Raw genomic sequence first — 21073 nt, forward strand, 5'->3', positions numbered from 1 at the left:
GTAAGTATCGGAGTCGACTCGCGCACTTCAGGAGTCGACTCGCTGACAGGTTTTGAGTTGATGCTTTCTGTTCGTCTGTCTGTTCTCAGTCGGAGTCGACTCGTAATGATCCGGAGTCGACTCGAGCCCGTGCCAGTGATTCTGATACGCTTGGAGTCGACTCGTAATATTCTGGAGTCGACTCGAGTCTCAGACTTTGGTTCAAATTGACTTCTTAACTTATCCAAACTATCTTGAACCAAATCTAGAGACACTTAGACAAGATTTTCACTGAAACACTCAATTGAATTCATTAGTAAACAAAAGATATACTCAAATGCTTTGAGCTCATCAAAATCAAATAGGGTTTTAATCAATCACTCCACAATCTCCCCCTTTTTGATGATGACAAAACATTGAGTATATGTAAAGTGAATTGCTCAATAAACAGGAAAATAAAATCCATAAATGAATTCAAGTGTCTGGTTATTTAATTTATCCAAGCTTGAAAGGTGTGAAACAATAAATTTTGGAGTTAAAGCTCCCCCTTTCATTTGGAATTATATAAGCCTTCATATCATGCAAACAATTGTTTGGCTTATATATATATTTAATGATTTAGCTTTCTTAAGAAAATTCAGATTCTCCCCCTCAACATATGCATTCATCTTTGTTTTGGTTCTCTGAATTTCCTTTTAATGCATTGAAGTTTTTGGACTGAAATTTTTGATTTTTAGAGGAAAAATCTGTCAATTTGTTCTTGAGTTGGATTCAACTAATCTCCGAATATCCCTTGAATAGATTCTGGAGATTACTCCATTAGGAGCCCCAACAGAGAGATAATGAGCCTCGAGGTACCAAATCCACTAAGAACAAATTTCATTTTGATTCTTTTTATGTTGATTCCATTTACATATCTATTAAGTATTTCTCCCCCTTTTTGTCATCGTATCAAAAAGGAGATAAGCAGAACACACAATCAATCATAGATCAAATTGCACAGAATTGAAGAGAATATGTCTACTCATTGTATTGATTTGTATGTAAAGACATTTTAGAATACAATAAGTAAAACAAAAAAAAACATGTCAAAATAACACAAAATGATCTAAGGCTTCCTCGAGGAGGATGCGGGTCCCCGAGGCATGCGCTCTGCAAGTAGTGTGACTGCATTGGTGACGTGCTCGAGCTGTCGGATAATGGCCGAGGTGGCCCTGCTATGTGTCGTATCGAGCTCGGTCACCGACTTCTGAAGTGTGTCCAGCTTGTCGATGAGCACATTCGCCAAGCGCTCGGCCCCCTGGGTAGTGGTGCCCATATCCTGTCGGACGTTATCGCGCATCTTCCGAGTGGTGCTCGAGACTTCGCTCATGCTATGGAACTGGGCTTGGACCAGGAACCTTACATTGTCGATCTCTTCCCGCACATGGGCCGTCATCTCAGCCATGGCGGACAGGGAAGGGACCAACGCTGAAGAAGGTGCAGGAGAAGGAGCAGGCACTGAACCCCGGAGCTCCCTAAGTAGGTTGTCCCGGAGATCTCTAACTATCTCCTGCCGCAAGTCCCGGAGCTGCTCAGGAGCGATCCGGACCTCCATGGGCTGAGTAGGTGGAGCTGAGGAGGAGGGTCCGGCTGAGGTGGAGGGTACTGGAGTGGAAGGCTGAGTGGGATAATCAGAATCAGGGTCTGGACTAGAAGAATGTCTGGTGGTATGTGTGGAGGTAGAAGACTTCCTAATCCATGTCCCCTCTACCTTCCGAAAGCCCATCCTGTGCAGGGTTCCCGTTCGCGTGCGATCTGTCCATCGCAATGCACGAGAGGGTTCCCCCTCAGGAATAGGGATCTCGGCCTCCCTAAACAACAGGGTGAACATCATGCCGTAGGGGAGGGTGAGCCTAGGTCTATCTAGTGGCTCACATAGATATCTATAAATAAGTTTTGGGAAGTTGACTGGGGTGTCCTGGAGAATATAGAACATAAGGGCGAGGTCCCTCTCAGAAACAAAATCGAAGCAGCCAGTCTTCGGGAAGAGGGACCTAGACAGGATGCTCAGGAGGATCCGCACCTCAACTGGAAGTGAGCTAGCGGATACCTCAACTAAGGGGGACTGAGGTGGATAACCTAGAATGGCCGTAAGGGCCTCAGTCCTATCCTCGGGGTGTGTGGGAGCCACCCCTACTTGTGGAAGGTGGAGGATTTGGGCAATGATATCCTCCGAGATGAACAAAGGGACACCGGCTACTGTGCCCTCTATACCCCCATCTCCCCTATGGACGGTACCATAAAACTCTCTAACTAGTCCAGGGTATGTGGGGAGATCTAGGGTAAGGAAATACTCTAGTCCTTGGACTCGCAACCTCTCTCCTACCGTAAAGCCCTCCCGGGAGAGATAGTCGAAATCGACGTATCTCCCGGTGGAGACCGCCTTCCCGGCACACGGCCTCGAGGGAACGGCCCTCGGCGGGGAACGAGCCGGAGGTTGTGGCCTCACGGGGTCGTTCCGGGCCTTGGAACGCCGCTCGGCACCGGTCGCGAAATGGGGCCTCTTCCGGCTTGGGACAGTGGTTTTGCGAGGCATGGTTGACCTAGAACGGGATGAAAACCTAATGGACGATGAAAAATCGACGGGAAAAGGACCTAGAGGCGGCCGGAGACGTTCTAGGAGTCGACTCTAGGGTTTTGAACAGTGGCGGCGGTGAAAAGATGTGTTTTCTAAATGATGGAGTTAGGTTAAAAAGTCGGATCCCGACTGCGAGTCGACTCCACTGAGTCGCGAGTCGACTCGACCTCGAGTCGACTCCAAAATATGCGCGAGTCGACTCTCCTTATGCGCCTGTTTACCTCGAGTCGACTCCCGACTGTATGCGAGTCAACTCCCCCTCTGCTGCCATCGTTCTCGAGTCGACTCCCGTAAATGTGCGAGTCGACTCCCCCTTACGAGCCGACTCTGAAACTTGCTCGAGTCGTCTCGAACTCTGGCACGCACCTAAAAATCATGCTATGTTCGTGCCGAATGAGGGAAAATCACTAAGTTATGATCTGATTTGATGATCATTGTAAAGAAACTCTAAATTAACCATGATCTAATCATCAAAATCAATGAACTAGTGGAAAATACCACTAGGATGGATCAATCACTCCTAATCCCCTCCTAAGCACACTAAATCTCTCTTCACTTAGGGGTTTTGTAAAAATGTCAGCTAATTGATCATCAGTGCAAACAAATTGTAGTGTCACATCACCATTCAGTACATGATCTCTTATGAAGTGATGTCTTATCTCAATATGTTTAGTTCTTGAATGCTGAATTGGATTTTTAGTTAGATTAATGGCACTTGTATTATCACAATTAATGGGTATTTTATCTTATTTAATGCCATAATCTTCTAATTGTTGTTTGATCCACAAGATTTGAGCACAACAACTTCCGGCTGCAACATATTCAGCTTCAGCAGTAGATAATGCAACCGAGTTTTGTTTCTTGCTAAACCATGATATTAAGTTTTCTCCTAGGAATTGACATGACCCGCTGGTGCTTTTTCTATCAAGTTTACATCCAGCAAAGTCTGAATCTGTATATCCTATTAAGATCAGGCTAGATTCTTTAGAATACCATAAAGCTATATTCTTAGTTCCTATTAGGTATTTAAAGATTCTCTTAACTGCAATTAGATGTGATTCCTTAGGATTAGACTGATATCTAGCACACATGCAAACACTAAACATGATATCAGGTCTACTTGCAGTAAGATACAATAAAGATCCTATCATACCTCTATATAGTTTCTGATCTACAGATTTACCTGATTCATCTTGGTCTAATTTGCATGAAGAGCTCATGGGGGTGCTGATTGACTTGTTCCCCTCCATATCAAACTTTTTAAGTATCTCCTTGATATATTTGGCTTGATTGATGAAGATGCCTCCTTCAGACTGTTTGATTTGAAGCCCGAGGAAGTAGTTCAGCTCTCCCATCATGCTCATCTCAAATTCACTCTGCATCAAATCAGCAAATTCTTCGCAGAGGCGATTGTTAGTAGCACCGAAAATAATATCATCAACGTAAATCTGCACTAATAACATATCTTTGTTTTGCTTTTTCAGAAATAGTGTTGTATCAACATTACCCCTAGAGAACTCATGTTCTAATAGGAATTTGCTAAGCCTCTCATACCATGCTCTAGGTGCTTGTTTCAAACCATAAAGTGCTTTGTTCAATTTATATACATGATTAGGGTATTGATGATTTTCAAAACCAGGAGGTTGTTCTACATATACCTCCTCATTAATATACCCATTTAAAAATGCACTTTTTACATCCATTTGAAATAGTTTGAAGTCCTTAGAGCATGCATATGCTAATAATAATCTAATAGCCTCAAGTCTAGCTACAGGAGTAAAGGTTTCATCAAAATCTATACCTTCTTCTTGATTATAGCCCTTTGCTACTAGTCTAGCCTTATTCCTTATGACAATTCCATTTTCATCAAGTTTATTTTTATAAATCCATTTGGTACCTATAATTGGATATTCAGAAGGTCTTTCAACTAGATTCCATACTTTGTTTCTAGTAAATTGGTTTAATTCTTCTTGCATTGCATTTATCCAATTTACATCTTTTTCAGCTTCTTCTATGCGTTTAGGCTCAAAATGTGAAACGAAAGCTAGATAATTGTTTAAGTTCCTAAGGGATGCTCTAGTCCTAATAGGTTGAGACGGATCATCTAGAATTAATTCCTTAGGATGCCCGTGAGCATACCTCCAAGCTTTGGTTAGCCCATGATCTACTATAGTCTCTTGGCTTGATGATACATCTTCAATTAATTTTTGACTGTTATCTTGTAATGTCATCTCGTCAATCTTTTCTTCAAGAATTTCCGTATCATCATCAAAATTAACTCTCTTACTAGAAGAGATATCACTAGAATCATCGAAGACAACATGTATGGATTCTTCTATAACTAGGGTTCTTTTATTAAAGACTCTATATGCTTTACTAGTTGTAGAGTACCCTAAGAATATGCCCTCATCAGATTTAGAATCAAATTTTCCTAGATTATCTTTCCCATTATTATGAACAAAACACCTACATCCAAAGATATGAAAATAGTTTACCTTTGGTTTTCTGTTTTTCCAAAGTTCATAAGGTATTTTCTTTATAATAGGTCTCAATAAAACTCTATTTAATATATGACAAGAAGTATTAATAGTTTCTCCCCAAAAGTACTTAGGGAGGTTACTTTCACATAACATAGTTCTAGCCATTTCCTCTAGAGTTCTATTTTTCCTCTCCACAACTCCATTTTGTTGTGGTGTCCTAGGTGCAGAAAAATTGTGTGTTATCCCCTTTTTACTACAAAACTCATCAAATAAATGATTTTCAAATTCGGTACCATGGTCACTTCTAATAGCTACTACTGAAGTATCTCTAGCATTGGTTACTTCTTTATGAAATTTCTTGAAAACTGAAAAAGCTTGATCCTTATGAGCTAAGAACATGACCCAAGTGTATCTAGAATAATCATCTACAATAACTAGACCATATTTATTTCCACCTAGGCTTGTTGTTCTAGTTGGTCCGAATAGGTCCATGTGTAGTAGTTCTAGAGGTCTAGAGGTAGAGACACAATTTATAGATTTAAAGGAGTTCCTTGATTGTTTGCCAAATTGACATGCTTCACATATTTTATTCTTTTCAAACTTTAATTTTGGCAAACCTATCACAGAATCTCTTTTAACTAGTTTAGATATTGTGTCCATGCTTGCATGACCTAACTTACGGTGCCATAACCAACTAGCATCATTATCCTTAGTTTCATTAACAACTAAACACGGGTTGTGTTTGGCAAGCTCCTCAAGGTCTACAACATACACATTTCCACGTCTTATTCCTTTAAAAACTAAGCTATTGTCATTTGGGTTTGTTATGATGCATAGTGATGGTTTAAACATAACATTATAACCTCTATCACATAATTGACTAATGCTTAATAAATTATGCTTAAGACCATCAAAATATCAAAGATTATCAATAAAAGTAGAAGGAGTAATTTGAACTTTACCTATACCAATGATGTGACCTTGGTTATTGTCTCCAAAAGTCACAGCACCTCCCTTCTTAGCTTCAAGGGTGAAAAATTGATCCTTGTCACCCGTCATGTGTCTTGAGCAGCCACTATCCAAGTACCAGCAATTTTTGTTGACCTTGGCTGCAAGACACTCCTACACAAGCAAATCATATAATCTTAGGTACCCAAGGTTTCTTGGGTCCTTCATGGTTAGTCATGTTGGTTTCTTTTGGAACCCATACCCTTTTAATTTTTCTTTTTGTTTTTCCTTTTCTATAATTGCACACATTTGCTTTATGTCCTAAAGTTCCACAACAAAAACAGGTTATTTTCTTAGTTTTGCTTTCTCCTGCTTTAACAAAGAAGTTACTAAGAAGTTTTTACTTATTTTTTGGTTTATATCCTAAACCTGCTCTATTGAATACCGCTCGTTGACTATTAAGTATCATATTCAATTTTTCTGAACTATATGTAAATTTTTCAACCAAGGGTTTGTATTTTTCAAGTTCTTTAGTTAGTGTTTATTTTTCTGCTTTTAGATTATTTAGTTCTTTTGTGATACTCTCATTTATATGTTTATTGTTTTTAGGTTCTAATGTTTCTTTGTTCAGCCTTTCATTTTCTTTAGTTAAGGTATTATTCTTTTGTACCAAGATTTGGTTGCTTGTTTTAAGTTCTGCATTCTCTTTGATAAGAACATCTTTATCCTTAACTAATGAATCATACTTACGGAGATGAGTTTGGTTAGTTACTTTTAGTTCTTTGTTTTTAACGTTTATTGTTTTGTATTCATCCATTAATTCATTGAAAGCATCATATAGTTCATCGAAAGTAAAATCTAAATGTGGTGCGGATGTTACCTCATTGTCATTGGCCATGAAGCAGAAATTGGCCTTTTCTTCTAGTTCCTCATCCGATGATGACGATGATGCGTCGGAGTCCGATAGGGTGGTGACAAGAGCTTTCTTCTTCTTGTACTTGCTCTCCTTCTTCAGTAGGGGATACTCAGCTCTGATGTGCCCCGGCTTCTTGCACTCATAACACCCAATCCCCTCATTTTCCCTTTCCTTACCTTTATCCTTGCGATAGGAATTTGAGGGGCCTCTCCTTTGATGAAAGGTCTTCTTTTGGTTGATGAATTTTCTGAATTTGCGCACGAAAAGAGCCTCATCATCATCTCCCTCATGATCCTCTTCTTCACTGCTGCTACTGCAAGACAAGTCTTTATTAGTTGAAGTAGATTTAAGAGCTATTACCTTTTTCTTATGGGAGGACTCTTCTTCGTTGTGTTGCTTCATGGTTAGTTCGTGCGTCATTAGAGATCCAAGAAGCTCCTCAAGAGGAAGCTTGTTCAAATCCTTTGCTTCTTGGATTGTCGTCACTTTGGCTTCCCATGACCTTGGTAAGCAGCGAAGAATCTTCCTGACAAGATCACTGTTAGTATAGTTTTTGCCAAGGCTTTTTAGGCCATTAACAATGTCAGTAAATCTAGTGAACATGCATGTGATTGTTTCATTAGAATCCATCTTAAATAGTTCATACTTATGAACCAATATATTTATTTTGGATTCTTTGACTTGATTTGTGCCCTCATGGGTCACTTCAAGTCTATCCCAAATCTCTTTTGCAGAATTACAAGTAGAGACTCTATTGAATTCATTCCTATCTAGTGCACAATAGAGCACATTCATTGCTTTGGCATTGAGTTGTGCCTTCCTAAAGTCATGGTCATCCCAATCCTTTTCTAGTTTGGGTACTGTGACACCCTCTACATGGATGGATGGGATGTATGGTCCATTCAATATGATGGTCCACATCTCATAATCTTGGGCTTGGATAAATATCCTCATCCTAGCCTTCCAATATGAGTAGTCGGATCCATTAAAGAATGGGAGTCTTTGGGTGGACTGACCCTCGATGTGGGAAGATCCAAATGGGGTTGTCATTTTGATCATTGACTCTTAGGGTAGAAGAGTTTAGGCTCTGATACCACTTGTTGCCCAGATAGACAACCCAAGAGGGGGGGTGAATTGGGTTTTTAAAATAATTTGCAACTAAAATATTTGTGGAAGACTAATTAAGACTTTAGCAAGATGATTAGTTAGTTGCTATGTGCTGTGAGTGAGATGAGAGTAAGAGAAAGGAACAAACAATCACAAACACAAGGTTTTTATAGTGGTTCGGAGCTAACCCTTGCTCCTACGTCCACTCCCCAAGTCTCACTTGGGAATTCACTATAACCCCCTGGATTACAGTCGGTTGTTTTACAAGCTCACAACCAAACTTGTTGTTTTACGAGCTCACAACGAACTCGGTCGGTTTGTCCTAGCTCACCGACTAGAACCACCCCGATTGTTTTTTCGGGATCACAATCGAATCCTTACACGTTGGTTTTAACCTAGGCTCACCAACCAACCTCTACACCCTTGATTCAATCCTCCGATTGAACCAAGCTAAGACAATATGCTAATAATGAGGACAAACAGAAAAACAGAGCTTCTCAAAAGCAAATATACAGCAATATTAATAAAAGCAAAGTTAAGAGCCCTCAAACGCGTTTAAGTTGGAGAAGAGAAAGGGCTTCTTGAACTTCGGGTCTCCTCTTGAAATTCTGGACGACTTGAAGGCAGGAGGAGATCTCTTTCAATGTTGGGAAGATGTGGTTGGAAGGAGTTAATGGCGCTCTTCCCTCTTTTCGTTGAAAAACCACTTGCAGAGAATGAATGCTTGATCTTTTTGAATGGAAAGGTAGTTCTCTGCCTTGCTACAGTCCTCTGTGGCTATTTAACCCATCCCCCACGGAAACTAGCCGTTAGACACCTTTTTCTGCCCGTTCTGCACACTCTGCACAACCTGACAATATGTCTGTTGGGGGTCGGAGTCGACTCGCGCGATTTGGAGTCGACTCGGCTGTAGCGGGAGTCGACTCATGCTTTTCTGGAGTCGGCTCGGCAACTGTTCCGGATTTGAATTAAAGTGAACTCCTCGACTGGGAGTCGACTCGATTTAACCTGGAGTCGACTCGCCAACTTCTGCAGCTGACTTGGCATTCTCGGAGTCGGCTCATCCCATGAAGTCCATGGAGCTAATTTTCAACTTGGCCCACTCGAGTCGACTCGACAGTCCTGGGAGTCGACTCGGCGCTCAGAGCTCGAACTCCCGATCTTCTGTCATTCGCCTCGTCCAGTCTTGGAGTCGACTCGGACTGTTCCGGAGTCGACTCGGCTCTCAGTTTTCGAAACATACCCTTCTGCCTTGGAGTCGACTCGAGCTGTCTGGGAGTCGACTCGGCTCTCAGAGACAATAATTTGGTCTTCTGTCTTTTTGGGATCGCGCTGTCTCGGAGTCGACTCGCGCATTGCGGGAGTCGACTCGAATCTCAGAGTCCAAAAACTGCTCTGACTTTTGCCTTGTGAACCACTGAGAGTCGACTCTCGCTTTCTTTGGAGTCGACCTGCCAACCATCGGAGTCGACTCGCGTTTCACAGGAGTCGACTCGAATCTCAGGGTCGAAAATCGCTCTCTGACTTTTCTGTCTGTAACTCCTTGGAGTCGACTCATATTACTCCGGAGTCGACTCGGTAAGCATCGGAGTCGACTCGCGCACTTCAGGAGTCGACTCGCTGACAGGTTTTGAGTTGATGCTTTCTGTTCGTCTGTCTGTTCTCAGTCGGAGTCGACTCGTAATGATCCGGAGTCGACTCGAGCCCGTGCCAGTGATTCTGATACGCTTGGAGTCGACTCGTAATATTCTGGAGTCGACTCGAGTCTCAGACTTTGGTTCAAATTGACTTCTTAACTTATCCAAACTATCTTGAACCAAATCTAGAGACACTTAGACAAGATTTTCACTGAAACACTCAATTGAATTCATTAGTAAACAAAAGATATACTCAAATGCTTTGAGCTCATCAAAATCAAATAGGGTTTTAATCAATCACTCCACACGCTCGCTGTCCACATATGAGAGGGAGATGATGGCGGTCATCCATGCAGTCACAAAGTGGAGGCCGTACCTTATCGGCCGCCGATTCATCGTTCGGACTGATCAGCAGAGCCTTCCATTTTTTCTTGAGCAGCACATACATACTCCAGCCCAGCAGAGGTGGGTGTTGAAGCTTCTCGGCTACGACTATAAGATGGTGTACAAAAAGGGCGCAGAAAATCGAGTGGCGGATGCACTATCGCGCCATCTCGAGTCCGGCGAGTTGGCGGCTTTGACTACGCCGGCTTTTCTTTTTATTTCAGACTTGAGGACCGCCACATGCCGGGATCCGGACCTAGTACAGATCCAGAGGGAGTTGGCAGCAGATCCGAGCAGTCATCCCGAGATGGAGGACCGAGATGGGTTGATTCTGGACCATGGGTTGATCCGCGTGCCCACCGATTCAGCCATGCGGCAGGTATTGATCCAGCACTTTCATGATACTCCTTTTGCTGGACACGAGGGATTTTTCAGGACTTACAAGGGGCTGAGCCAGAGCTGTACGTGGGTAGGCATGAAGGCAGCAGTCAGAGCTTATGTACAGCAATGCGATGTGTGCCAAAGGGCGAAGGCGGATTCACTGCGACCTGCGGGTCTACTTCAGCCTTTACCAATTCCTGATCAGGTTTGGGAGGATGTGTCGATGGACTTCATTGAGGGGCTGCCATTAGTTCGAGGGTACTCAGTGATCATGGTCGTTGTGGACCGCCTCAGCAAGTATGCCCACTTTTCGGCGCTCGCACATCCATTTTCTGCTCGACGGGTGGCAGAGGTCTACATACGGGACATTGCTCGATTACATGGTATGCCTCGGACTATTGTTTCTGATCGTGACCGCATTTTTGTTAGCGCATTCTGGCAGGCTTACTTCAAACAGCAAGGGACGAAGCTTGCCATGAGCTTGGCTTACCACCCTCAGACCGATGGGCAGACGGAGGTGGTAAACCGCTGCATCGAGCAGTACTTGCGCTGTATGATTGGTGATCGGCCCCGAGAGTGGCTTTCTTATTTACCTTGGGCCGAGTATTCGTACAACACCACTTTCCACTCAGCCATAGGGATGACACCCTTTGAGGCGGTGTATGGACGAGTACCACCGACGCTGCGAGTTTATGATCCACTGTCACATGCGGACCGGACAAAGGCAGATTTTGAGCTCTTAGACCGCGATGCTACCTTACGGCGGTTAAAGTTCCACATAACGACTGCGCAGAACAGGATGAAGCAGCTGCATGATCGGAAGCACAGAGATCCAGTATACGAGGTGGGCGACTGGGTATATGTCAAGGTGCAGCCTTATCGACAATTGACACTGCGGCCCATGGCGAACCAGAAGCTCTCTCATCGCATCTATGGGCCCTTTCAGATAATGGAGCGCATTGGACCCGTGGCGTATCGCTTGGACTTGCCGACTACATCGAGAGTTCACCCGGTATTCCACGTGTCGCTTCTGAGGGCCCGGCTTGGACCCAAGACATCTGTCGGCCCAATCATACATGAGCCACCGGAGGACGAGGTAGTGGAGCCGGTTCGAGTGCTGGCGAAGCGCAGAATACGAGTAGAAGGACGACTGGAAACCCAGATACTAGTGGAGTGGCTGGGGAGAGCAGCAGACCAGGCCACATGGGAGTTTGAGACTGAGATACTTGATCGTTTCCCTGACTTTCGACCTTGAGGACAAGGTTAAGGAAAGCGTGGTGGAGTGATGCGGTTGGATCAACTAGACCGCCTTGGACTTAATCATTTGGTTATTTTTGCTTTTGAGTCCTTGATGTTAATTTTATTTCAGCATAGCCTTGCTCGGGTTAGCCGACTTGGCCTTTATTAGAGTCGCTTTGGGTTTAGTTGTTTCTTCAATTCAATTAGATCAAGTCAAGTTAAGGGGTCAGGTAGCCACCTATAAATAGATGTGGTGAGCACCTTGATGAGAGCACAAAAGTGCGTTCTACACGTTGTTTAAATTAATATTATAGCTAATAAATAATGATAAAAGTGTTGCATTAATATTATATTTTTGTGGTGCACAGGTTATTGTAAATCAAGAGTTTAAATGCGCATTTTGTATAGTTTGGGATAAGGCATGGCTCCAAGCCTGATGATGTTAGGAGCATAATTGAACCTGGTCAAGCATACTTGCACCGGAACTACACATGTCTACATGCCACAGCTTCTAGAGCACATTGGGGATCAAAATAAAGAAAGATCACGTGTAGTTGGGGAAATATTCCAAGTATTGGTTGGCTATCCCACGCAACTCCAGCGTCTGCGTCCCAGCCACCCCGTCTTCACTGCATCCCAGCTCCTCTCAGATCTCCACGATCAGCTCCTTCGTCCATCAGCGTCCCAGCCGTCCGCCTCCTCGTTCTTCCGCGAAGCACGCGCGATTCTCCCGCACCCAAACGTCCGCCCGAGCCTGTGAAGCCGCCTCCTCCATCCCGCAGCCGGCTCTTCAGCCATTCCTTTTCCGCGTGTGAGCCAGCGTCCATCTTGCATCCCCTGAGTTCCCAGCATCTTCGCATCCTTCTGCAACGGAACAAGCAAGGAATCCCAAGTCCCGCGATCACCTCCCGGATCCACGATCTGCTCATCTTCCGCTTGCCTCACACGCCTCCCAGCAGTTCGTGAGGTTCATAGCAGCATCCCGAGCCCAACACCCAGCTGTCCGTGGTGGTCTCCTTCCTCCCGGATCCGTGATCTGATTTTCAGCGCCGGATCCAGCCGCGATTACCTCCCAGCCCCATTCATCCCGTTCGTCCGCTCATCCCAGCACTCGTCCACGCCCCATCTCCTGTGTTCGATCCAATCATCCGAATCCCAAGCGCCAGCAGTCCAAGCTTCATCTTCAGCTCTCACTCGCTTCCGGATCTTCCTCCCCACCAACGCATCATCCGAGTCCCAGCGATTTTCCAGCATCTGAGTCCCAGATTCCAGCGTCCATTTTGATTTGCTTGGAAGATTATTCAAAATTTGGGGAGGTTTTCATTGTATAAAAAGGAACAGGGGGGCTCATTTTGGGGGGAGAAGAAGAGGAAGAACAGAGGCGCGGGGGGGGGGGGGGGCTGCTGCGGTTGAAGGAAGGAAACAGAGGAGGAGCTCCAGCCGTTTGGGAAGAAAAAAAAAAAAAGAAAAAGAAACAGGGTATGCCCTGTTTCGGAAAAGAAAAAGGAAAAAAAATAGGGGAGTTGATGTTTGTAATGGCTTGCTAACTCTTTAGGCAAAGGGTGATGGATGAATCATTGTCATGTTGCTTTCATCAAGTATACTCTAATCTTTTATTCTAATTGTTTTATATCTATTGGTATGTTTTGAATTCTTGAATATTTATTTGATAGATCTTTTATGGTTTATATAGGTATTGATGCATGGATTGTTTCGATTTTTGATTTGTCGTAGACGTAACCGGCACGATAAATACTTAGATGTTGAATTCATGTTTTCAGATTGTATACTCCATGATTAGAACTTCTCTATCTTATTAATCTTTAATCAAGAATCACCGAGTTTATTTGTTGAAAGTAATATTGTTAAGGAGGATTCCGGATCCCTAGCCTTCTCTATATTCTTGAACTTTGTTTAATTATCTATGAATCCTCTGCTTTTAAATTTTGAAAATCAACTGAAAATTACATCTAAAAATTACGCTAATAATCTATAGATCGTTCCCTGAGGAATCGACCTCGGACTCCTGAGTTATATTACTTGTGCGATTCTCCTACACTTGGGAGAGCAGTTTCATTTTTGTACCAAGTTTTTGGCGCCGTTGCCGGGGAACGGCTGAGTTATTAGTATAATTTTAGATTTAATTTTTACCTTAGTAGTTAGTATTTTTCTTTTGAAAAAAAAAAAATTACTACTATTTTTAATTCACTGCACAGTATGCATCAAACTCTGATATCATAGAAATTCGCCATCTGATTGGACTCAAATTTGGTCAGCTAGTGCATAACAAATTGTTCAATAATCTGAACGGTCTGATTGACATTTTGAGACTTTTAAGATCATTAGATTAATATAAAACCTTGCTGATTTCTGTTTTGAATTTTCTGCATTTAATTTTTTTAGAATCAGAATTTATTGTTATTATATCTCGTTAACCCTTGTTGCTAATTGAAAATTGAAGGAAAAAAAAAAACTTTAAGAAAAGATCAAGGGTGATTATTCAAAAATTTAATTTTAAAAAAAAGAGGAAAACCTAACATTTCAAATTTCAAATTTCAAATTTCAGACTTCAACTCATAAAATTTTAAAAAAAATATATAATTAATTTGCTTGATCACCTATTCAATGAAATTTAATGTCATGTCATAAAACATTAAAAAAAAAATCTCTTGATTGTTGCATATAGTATAAGGCATCAACATAAAATATTCTAAGGGCTGAACCCATTTAAAAAGATAAGGTCGGAATTTCATCACTCGTCCTTAGCCCAAAAATCACCCCAGTGCATAAATGTCCCAAGCTTAACTAAAATCAACTAGACGTTGGCCCCTAAGGACATTCGAGCTCAATAGGATGAAGACCACCGAAAGTTGCACCAATTTTGCTCTGTGGCTTAGTTGATGTCTAGGCAAGCTTTGTCCCTATAAGGGAGACAGTTCATCTGTTCGAGGCAAGTGGGTTTTAAGTGGGACCTTTGCGAACGCATCGTGACCCCTCCACTTACGTGGGAGCTTACCTGGTCAACTCGGTTCATTAGACCGGATTGGAGGCTTAGGTGCCCTCTTCAAACCAGTTAGGAGCTGTCTAAAAATTTAAGAAAAACATTAGAAATTGAGGTGTAATGTTTTGTTGCATGTTTGATTGTGAATAGGATTTTTTGCTTTAGGATGTCATTTTAGGGTATCTTTAGTTGGTACTTATATTTATTTTTTTAATTTAAAAAAAAAGAAAAAAAAGAAAAAAAAAGAGAGGGAAATATTTTGCATGCTAAAGTGGAATAGGGACGACACTGGTCGATTAAGTCGTACAACTTTAGATCATCCCTTAGGACATACCCCTGAAATTCCTTCCCAATATCTCACACCTTGTGAGATGGCTGATCTAAATGAAGATGCGGGGAGTCACCACAATCGAGAACGAGAACCCCATGTTATGACTCTAAGACAATACCTACAACCGGCTAGGACTAGTCAGCCTTCATGCATAATTTTTTCTGATAATGTAGGACATTTTGACATCAAACCAGGGGTAATCCAATTGCTGCCCAAGTTTCATGGGTTAGAGTCCGAAAGTCCGTATCTTCATTTAAAGGATTTTGAAGAATTGAGCATTACATTTAGAGTGCCAAACGTCACCGAGGATGTCCTCAAGTTGACATTGTTTCCTTTCTCTCTAAAGGATAAGGCCAAAACATGGCTAAACTCTTTGCGACCTAGATCAATAAGAAATTGGCAAGATATGCAGAGAGAATTTTTAAAGAAGTTCTTTCCCACACAAAGGACTAACTTTTTGAAAAGACATATCAGCAATTTCCAACAAAAAGATAATGAAACATTTTATGAATGTTGGGAAAGATTTAAAGACCTTCTTCTCTCATGCCCTCATCACGGATTCGAAACTTGGAGAACCATTAGCTTCTTTTATGAAAGTTTATCTCCACAGTTGAAACAATTTGTAGAGACCATGTGCAATGGTAGATTTTTAGAAAAACAACCTGATGAGGCATGGGAGTATTTGGATTCCCTTGCTGAGACTGCCCAACTTTGGGATAACGGGGATAGAAACAACAAGTCTTTGCCTAAGCCTACTAGCTCTGTACATGGAGGCCTTTACAACCTCAGAACTGAGGATGATCTTCACGCTAAAATGGCAGCCCTCACTAGGAAGGTAGAAGAAATTGAGCTTAGGAAGGTTGAGCCTGTCAAAACTATAGAGCTTAGAAACGAGTGTTGTGGTATCTGCGATATGTCGAGTCATACCACTACAGATTGCCCCACCATACCGGCATTCAAAGAAGTCTTGCACGATCAAGCAAATGCTATGAACTCCTACCAAAAGCCTTATAACGATCCATACTCGAATACCTATAACCCTGGTTGGAAGAATCATCCAAATTTTAGGTGGAGAAATGATCATTCTCAACAATCACACCATTCAGCTCCTCCACCTGCACATCCTACTTTTGCATCACCACCTTCTCAAAAGCCAAATATCGAGGATACATTGCAATCTATACAAACTTTTCTACAAGGTCAAGCTAATATCAATGCTCAAAATACTCGAAATTTTGAAGACATAAGGAACCAATTGTCAATGTTGACTACCGTCCTAAGTACCCAAGAAAAGGGTAAGCTTCCAGCTCAACCCCAACCTAACCCACAAGTGCACGGTAGTAATAATACGGCTCCTTCTAGTTCACATACAGAGCATGCAAAGAGCATCATGACTTTGCGTAATGGGAAAGTCATTGATCAAACTGTCCAATTGAGACCGCAAGTCACTTCTAATTCTGATGCTCCCAAAGTCGATGAAAGGGACAAAGAAGAAGTTGAGGTCCCAACTTCTACTAAGAAAGTTGAATGTCCTTTTCCTCCACCTTTTCCACAACGGTTAAAGCCGTTGCAAAAGCTCGAACCTAACTCTGAAATTCTTGAGCTTTTTAAACAAGTAAAAATCAATATACCTCTTCTTGATGCAATCAAACAAGTACCCTCATATGCCAAATTTTTGAAGGACTTGTGTACTGTTAAACGCCGATTAAATGTTAAGAAGAAGGCATTTTTAACTGAAAATGTGAGTGCTATTTTGCAGCACAACATTCTTCCTAAATATAAAGATCCAGGTTGCCCAACCATCTCGTGCATCATAGGTGACTTTAGGATAGAGCGAGCATTGTTAGATTTAGGGGCGAGTGTGAATTTGTTGCCATATTCTGTATATGAGCAACTTGGTTTAGGTGAGTTGAAGCCAACCTCCGTCACTTTGCAATTAGCTGACAGATCAGTTAAAATTCCAAGGGGGATTATCGAGGATGTATTAGTCCAAGTAGACAAGTTCTACTTTTCTGTCGATTTTATCGTATTGGACACACATCTAGCTTCGAACTCACAGTCTCAGATTCCGGTCATTTTAGGACGTCCATTCCTTGCAACTTCTAATGCATTGATTGATTGTAGGAATGGCGTCATGAAGCTTTCTTTTGGTAACATGACCTTAGAACTGAATATTTTTAATGTGTGCAAACAACCCAACGATCCCGAAGAGAGTAAGGAGGTTGATTGGGTTGAAACCATCGCAGAAGAATATTTGTTAGCTAAAGCAATTAACGACCCATCCAATGATAGCTTAATTGATTGGTGTCCTAATGGAACCGATGATGATGATTTGTCAGTCACACCTATTGTGGATAATCTGGATATCAAGATGGTCACTGGGTGGAGACCAAAAGTAGGAGAATTTGAGAGGTTGTCGCCTCAAGAGGCGAAAATAGTACCATCCCATGAGCAAGCACCCAAGCCCGAATTGAAACCCTTACCAAAGGAACTTAAGTATGCTTTTCTTGGACCCGATGACACTTTTCCTGTAATCATCTCATCTGGACTTGATCATACTCAGGAAAAAAATTGATTGGTGTTCTAAAGAATCATAAAGGAGCCTTAGGGTGGTCTATTGCAGACTTGAAGGGGATTAGCCCCTTAATCTGTACGCATCGGATATATTTGGAGGACAATGCCAAAACCACAAGACAAATGCAACGAAGGCTGAACCCTACGATGAGAGACGTGGTTAAGGCAGAAGTCCTCAAGTTGCTTGACGTGGGTATTATTTACCTAATTTCCGACAGCAAGTGGGTAAGCCCTACTCAAGTCGTTCCTAAGAAGTCGGGTTTGACGGTAGTAGAAAATGAACAAGGTAAACTAGTTCCAACTCGTGTCCCGACGAGTTGGCGCATGTGTGTCGACTACCGAAAGCTGAATTTGGTCACACGAAAGGATCACTTTCCTCTACCTTCCTAGACCAAGTGTTGGAGAGAGTTGCAGGGCATGATTTCTATTGTTTTCTCGATGGCTATTCGGGATATTATCAAATTGAAATTTCACCAGAAGATCAAGAGAAGACTACCTTCACTTGTCCTTTTGGCACATTTGCTTTCCGACGAATGCCATTCGGGTTGTGTAATGCACCTGCAACATTCCAAAGATGCATGCTCAGCATCTTTGAAGACATGAACGAGAAGTTTTTGGAAGTGTTCATGGATGACTTCTCCATTTTTGGTTACTCATTTGATGATTGCTTGTCACATTTACAAGCAGTCTTAGCTCGATGTATAGAAAAGAATTTGATATTGAATTGGGAGAAATGCCACTTCATGGTACCAAAGGGAATTGTCCTAGGACATATTGTTTCATCGAAGGGCATGGAAGTAGATAGAGCTAAGATCGATTTAATTGCTAAGCTACCTGCACCCAAGACGGTTAGAGATGTTCAATCATTTTTGGGTCACGCCGGATTTTATAGGAGGTTCATCAAGGACTTTAGTGTCATAGCTCGACCATTATGTAACCTCCTGTCCCTTGATACACCATTCAATTGGACTGAAACCTGTCATTTACTATGCGATAGGAGCCGTCCTAGGACAACGCAAGGATAATAAGCCATATGTCATTTACTATGCAAGCAAAACCTTAAACGATGCTCAAATGAATTACACCACCACCGAGAAGGAATTGCTTGCTGTAGTATTTGCCTTAGATAAATTTCGCTCTTATATCCTTGGTGCTCCTATTGTTATCTTCACGGACCATGCAGCGTTAAAATATTTGCTGGATAAGAAAGAGGCCAAACCACGCTTAATACGATGGATACTTCTACTCCAAGAATTTGACATCACCATTAAAGATAAAAAGGGAGTAGAGAATGTGGTTGCTGACCATTTATCATGATTAGTTTTTCATGATTTAGTGCCACAGTTTTCCATCAAAGACTCATTCCCTGAAGAGCAGTTGTTTGCACTTTCTAGTATACTATGGTATGCAGATATTGTAAATTTTCTTGTTACAAGCCGGATGCCGGAACATTGGGGGTCGACAGATAGAAAAATTTTCTTGCGCGAAGTAAAGAATTATTATTATGACGAACCCTATTTATTTAAATATTGCAATGACCAAATTTTTAGACGATGCATACCAGATCATGATATACAAAGCGTACTTTCTTTCTGTCACACTGATGCTTGTGGTGGACACTTTGCTTCTAAGAAAACGGCAGCTAAGGTATTGCAATGTGGTTTTTGTTGGCCTACACTATTTAAAGATGCCCACGAGTTCTGTAGGATATGTGACCCATGTCAACGTGTTGGGAGTCTAACTCGTAGGCAAATGATGCCTCTTCAGCCCATTACTACTATTGAGATTTTTGACATATGGGGCATCGATTTCATGGGCCCATTCCCACCATCTTTCGGATATGAGTACATTTTAGTCGGTGTTGAGTATGTATCTAAATGGGTAGAAGCTATCGCCTGTAGAACCAATGATCACAAACCTGTTTTGAAATTCCTGAAAGAAAATATTTTTCACGATTTGGGATGCCTAAGGTCATAATTAGTGATGGGGGAAAACACTTTTGTAATAAGCCTTTTGAGACATTATTAAAAAAATATGGTGTCACCCACAGAGTTGCTACCCCATATCACCCGCAAACTAGTTGTTAGATGTATGCCCTAGAAGCCAATTTGGCTGACACATTGTTGATTCTAGGGACATAATTTTGTACTTGACTATTTATTATTGAATAAATAAAAGGCGTCTTTTCATTCATATTGTTTATGTGTCTATGAATCGTCCAAGAAATTAATAAGATGATGATACATATTCTCAAGAGTTGAGAATTTAAGCCATGTATCATTGGTGATTAATTTCTAAATGCTCCTGATCAATGGATCATCACGAGGACGGTGATCGATCCGATCAGTGCACAGATCACTTTCCTTCTGGATGGACGAGACTTGAGTCCACAGTGTAGGGACACTGAAGTGATAGTGCAGGTGCTTGTTAGAGAACAAGGGTACTGAGCGTGATCAAGACAAGAAGTCACTTGGATGTCTATCCACTCGTCAGTGACTTGCTTGATGTTGCAGTAGTGTGACTGGTCCTTTGACCTGCGGTGCTTCGGCTACTCACAGTGAGGTTATTGTAGTTTGACTGCACACATACATGGTCTCTAGCCATATGGGTCCATGCAGTGTAGATTGGCTGCAGTAGGTTCACTGTAGGAGTAGGGTATGCACCTATAAGGAATCTATCGACCTTGATAGAAGAGGAGTGATCCTATGTGATTTGTTAGACTGATTCTAAGACCTTGGCCAGGACAGTAATATAAAGTGGAAAAAGAGTTTTCCACTATCGAACTCAAGTCGAATAAATCTTGACATATGACAGACGATGGGGTTTGACGAGTTGTCCATGACCTCCGTCCTGTAGGGATCCACGATAGTAGGACTGTATCACATGTTAACTGCACCTAGAGGTTCATCATTCCATTCTGCTGGGTAGCTACTACATGCTGCTAGGTGTCACTGGTGGATGGTGGGACTCATAGGGATTATCTTGATGATCGATAAACCCTAATGAGTTGAGTTGGAATCGTTCCAACCCATTGAAAGGAGTTTTCAATGATATAGTGATAGAGATCACAATATATCTCACTACCAGTCAGAATAGAACCTATGGGGTCACACACACTAGAAGTATTGACCGATCCGATGGTTGAAATCGTGATTAGGAATCACAAGTAATCAATTTGATTGATAAGAAGTTGAAGAAGGAACAAAGGAAATTAATTAATTGGACTTGAAACAAGAGTTCTACTTCGGGTAGGATTCCTGGAGTCCTAATTAGATTAGGACTGGGAATCCTAGTTGGAGTAGGACTGGAATTCCTACTTGGAATAGGATTCCTAAAATCCTAATGAGATTAGGAGTTTTGAATTAAAATTGGATTCCTACTTGGAGTAGGATTTCTAGAAATCCTAATTAGATTAGGACTTCGGATTCAAATAGAGTCCTAATTGGATTAGGACTAAAATTAAATACATCCTAATT

General features: G+C 41.9%; 1 non-coding gene across 1 annotated transcript; it reads right to left on the reverse strand.

The window, feature by feature from the left end:
• Positions 1–15475: 15475 nt before the first annotated feature.
• LOC120108869 lies at positions 15476–15584 on the reverse strand. The gene has a single exon (XR_005510021.1). It is a non-coding gene; the product is annotated as a small nucleolar RNA R71 (small nucleolar RNA).
• Between the last annotated feature and the right edge of the window lie 5489 nt (positions 15585–21073).

This window comes from Phoenix dactylifera, unplaced genomic scaffold (assembly GCF_009389715.1).
Source record: "Phoenix dactylifera cultivar Barhee BC4 unplaced genomic scaffold, palm_55x_up_171113_PBpolish2nd_filt_p 001604F, whole genome shotgun sequence".
Classification (NCBI taxonomy): Eukaryota; Viridiplantae; Streptophyta; class Magnoliopsida; order Arecales; family Arecaceae; genus Phoenix; species Phoenix dactylifera.